This window comes from Geospiza fortis, unplaced genomic scaffold (assembly GCF_000277835.1).
Source record: "Geospiza fortis unplaced genomic scaffold, GeoFor_1.0 scaffold52, whole genome shotgun sequence".
Classification (NCBI taxonomy): Eukaryota; Metazoa; Chordata; class Aves; order Passeriformes; family Thraupidae; genus Geospiza; species Geospiza fortis.
This window is the reverse complement of record NW_005054659.1, coordinates 89080-93877: the sequence shown is the minus strand read 5'-3', so window position 1 is coordinate 93877 and position 4798 is coordinate 89080.

Below are 4798 nucleotides of genomic sequence, written 5' to 3'. Positions count from 1 at the left end.
GGAACAAAACAAGTAAATTTTGTGGCCTTGATTTTTGTAATTAAGACAAGGTGTGCAAACTCCTCCCTTCCTAACATACACAGACACACTCCAGTAAACTTTGTTTTCAGCCACGAAAATATGGCAAGAGCATCCCTTCCTCAACCGTATAGCAAGACCACAGCCATAGCCACTGTGAAGTGTTTTAGGTTATAAAAATTCTCCCCATGCATAAATTTTGTAGCACTAATTTGATCCTAAATTGGGTGAGAGGGGTGGGTTGGTTTTATTTTGGTCTTTCCCCCTGCTCTGTCCCATTCAGCAACACTGTAAAAGCTTTCAGCAGAAATACAGATTGTTGTTTCTATTGAGGAACGGACTGAACTCCTGGAAGGATTCGATTCCAGTGGTTTGTCTGAGCACTGTCACAGATACCATGAGCTTTTCCATTGTATTGTACATAACTTTTGAAATAATCTATTTAGTCATATTTTAGTATTAAAAAACTACTGGCTAATTAATCACTTTTACACTTGTATAATTCAGAGCTTAGTTTAAAATAATAAATATGGCAACAGTATTTTTGTGTTCTGCTTGCACTGGTGTTTGGAAAAGCAACATTTAAAGAGTTAAACTATATCAATAAACTGAGTAGTGTGGTGTATACCCCTGCTAGAACTGAAAATGCTTAAACATGTGACATAGGCCAAACTCTGTTTCAGTAGAAGTTAAGGGGAAAGCAGCTTTCTTGTTGGCAGGCTATGCCATGTTCCATTTTAAGCTGCTGCAGTTTCACAGTCATGTGAACTTGCTCTGGCTTGCTGTGGATCTGGCTCAGTGTACACAAAAAAAAGCTGCAGTGCAGTCCCTGGTGAGCAAAAGCTCAACATGTCCCAGACCCCTGATGTGGTTCTCACTGTGTTTTTATAATCATGGGTGATGCTGTGGCCATGAGTGCTTGGACAAGGAACATGGCATCCAGCTGCCAGCCAGGCTGGGGTAAGAGGTCTGTTAGCATTCATCATTATAAAAATTTAAACTTATTGTTGTCTCTTGCATCAGTTTGTGCTGGGTCTTGCAAAAGACTGGAACTGGGAGATGAGTTTGCTGATAACGGTCCTGTGAAATTCTGATATTGAGTTGCTCAAATCTGGATTTTAAAAAATGATTTGTTTTTCTGTGTACCTGGCACAAAATCTTCATTTCTCAAAGGATGATTGTTCATCATTCTGAAAATTGATCCACTTTAGAAGCCTCACTGGAGAAGTAAACTCCGAGCTCTTTAATTCCTTTGAAAAGGACAGGCCTTAACCTCTGTGTTTTACTCAGAAAAACTAGTAATAGTGAACTTCTTCTGGGGTTCTTTTCACCTTTTAGAGGTGAAAGGCAGGAAGCCTAGTTTATTCTTCACTTTGAGCACCAGAAGAGCTTCCCCCACCACCGTGAGTTTCTTCATCCACCTGACTGAAATGCTGTGTTTGTGACATGCTGGCTGTGGCTCTTCCACCATGCCTGGCACTGGACACATCACTGGGAAATGAGCTTCAGGGCTTCAGCTGGGGACGGCAGAGAGCTGTGTCCCAGAGGACCAGACTGATCACAGTCACAGTGCTTTCAGATCCTCTGAAAAATATTCATTGAATTTATTTTTGGTCCTTCTTTAGTGGCAAACACCTCAACACTCAACTTTTTGCAGTTTCAGGCTTTCTCTCACATACTAGTGTGAAAGAAATACTTTTGCATGTCCTTGATTCCCTTTTGCCTAAGAAACCACTTTTAATTCTGGTTTATCAAAAAACAAAACCAGCTATGGATTAAAGTCCTAGCCAAACCCTCATTTATGCTCAGCATCATGCAATGCTCTTGATTAGTGAGTTATACTAGCAAAAACCCAAACACTGCTTTTCCTGGTTTAACCCATCTTCTGGGGGAGTACAGCAGATTTCAATATTCTAGGCTCCTCTTAAAAAGAGATGTTTTTATAACAGTAGCTGTGCTCTTTTTTTGAATACATGTAGACTGCAGCATTCAGGGGTAAAAGGACAAGGGAGGAAGTTTTGTTAAAGCTCTTTCCCACAGGTCTATTTGAAGTGTGGAGTATATTTGCTTTGGCTTGGAGGGGAGAGAAGCCAGCACTGTTAGAGGCAGAACAGCAGCAGCACTCTGGATGGAATGGCAAGAACCAAGAAAGTCCCTACTGCAGAGATGCTCAGAAAGCTTAAAAAAACCAGCCTGAATTCTCTCTCACCTTCTGTCAGTTTGTTCAGTAACTACACAGATTCTGGGGCTGCAGCAAGACTCATCTTAATATAGGATTGTCTCCTGATGCAGCAGCTACAAAGCTTAAATAGGGACATTTTTTAGGGAGGTTCTTGCTGGAGTAAGGCTGGGAAAGCTGTGAAGTGTGAGCAGCCTTGAAGGTAATGAAAAATGAAGATATTCAGAACCTTAAAACAGACTTCAGGATGCACAGTCATGTACCTGAGAGCTGTATTAAGACCCCATTTGAATCGGGGGCTCACTCACAACATTAAGAGTATCCAGCAAGAAAGATTAAACCTCTCTATTGTTCCCACCAGAAAATCAGCCTTCTTTTAACAAATTATTGTAACTGATCATATATCTAGTGCGAGAAAGTTGTGTCTACATTAGTGTCACACAGATGTGTTCTCTTCACTGTTGGGTTAATGAAGGTAAATGTTTTGAATCCATTTTAGAGCAGAGTTCTTGTACAGAAACTTCTGACAGAAATGCCATCTGTAAGGACTGGTGGATCCTTAAGTGTCAGTTTGGCAAGTTGTCCTACTGTGGGTAGCTGCAGAAATATTTCGTGTATGTTGTTGTAGATTTAAAAGCATTGCTCATGGTTTCATTCGAGTGTCTGCATTTCTGACACGGATGTGACATATCTGTATATATTATAAATCAATACTATTTTTAACCACATATTTTGTACAAATATTCACATTAGCGCTGTACTTCAATGAAAATCTATTATGGTATTAAACATTTTGGTGGAATTAGCAAACTCCTTGTCCGTGCTTTGTTTTCATTTTATATCAGTGTTAAGCAGCTGAGCCATTTCTGGCATCCAAGGCAAATATTATAATTTCCAGCTATTCATGTTGTTCCTTAAATCCAGGTGCACCTGTACCCTCTAGTGACTGATCCCAGCCACTGCAGAGGCAGCTCCCAACACTTCTGGATCCCAGTGAGAGCCCAAAATCAAACCTGAACCAACAGTAAATTTGAGCACAGTTTTTCCTAGCTAACGAGTAACAACGTGGGACACCACATTGCTGTTGAGGGACACCCAGCAAGAGATTTCAATACACATAGGTGCAGTTTTATAACAACTCTTTCCTTTTTTCCCTTTCTCCAAAGTTTCTGGTGGGGTTCACAGCCAGGAATCAGATGATGTACTTTGTCCTACAAGAGCAGAACAGTGACATCCACACAGGTTCTACCAGGCACAGCAACAATGTGATTCTCCAGGCTTGGACTAGCTCAGCCTCACACCTGTAACAGGACAGCAGTAATGAAGGAGGGGGCAAAAGACATTAAGAAAACAATTGGAAGAGCCTTGTTCCCTAGTACAATCTCTGGTGGTATGGTGAAAGGGAGAAAAGTATCACATATATGTATATAGATATACATATAAAAATAGAAAATTAGACATATAAATATATACTTATTTATTTATTTATTCAGTAGATAGGCAGTGCTTGTGTGCAACAATTCAACGATTCTGTGTTCCCATGCACCAGTAAGAAGAGAGTTTTTTACACTGCCATGAATTGGGGTGGCGCTTGTGTACATACACAGGACACGGACTTTGGACTCATACATAACACAGATCCTCAACTAGGAAAGGTGGGAAACCTAGCTTGGATTTTTGTCCAGCTCAGCAGTTTAGATTCTAGTGAGATGGGGAAGGATAAATTCATTTTCATTCCAGGGCATAGCTGTGGATCTGGACATCAAAGGGTGGGGAAAAGCATCTTCTGGGAAGCAAATGAAAAATTTAGAGCCTCAGAACACAAGAGAAAAAAAAAAAGGCTGATAGAAAACCAGCAATTTTTAAATTATTATTATTTCTAACTGAAGAAGCACTTCCAGATATCCAGAGAATGAATTTTACTCCTTGTTTTACAGTCAGCTGAGCCAGCCCTGCCCAAGCTCTATGACATGTAGCAACGCCCTTACAACCCTTGTGACATCTGCACCAGGGCTGTACCAGGGAACACCACTCGAGGTCACCTCATCTGTGACCTGGAGTGCTGGGGACAGCAGCTGAACCTGAGCCAGCTGTGTCCAGGTGAGCAAGAAGGCCAAAGGCACCTGGGCTGTAGCAGCCATGGTGTGGCAGCAGTCGTCCCCTGTGCTGGGCGCTGCTGAGGTCACCTCGAGGGCTGGTCCCAGTTCTAGGCCCCTCAGTTCAGGAAGGACATTGAGGGGCTGGAGCGTGTCCAGGGAAGGGAACAGAGCTGGGGAAGGCTCTGGAGCACAGGTCTGAGGAGGAGCAGCTGAGGGAGCTGGAAAGGGGCTCAGCCTGGAGAAAAGGAGGTTCGGGGGGACCTTCTGGCTCTGCACAGCTCCGTGGCAGGAGGGAGCAGCCAGGTGGGGGTCAGGCTCTGCTCCCAGGGAACAAGGACAGGACAAGAGGACATGGCCTCAAGCTGAGCCATAGGAGGTTTCGGCTGGACATTAGGAAAAATGTCTTCACAGAAATGATGATGAGGCACTGGAATAGGCTGCCGAGGAAGGCCGTGGAGTCACCGTCCCTGGAGGTGTTGAAGGAAAGACTGGACATGGCACT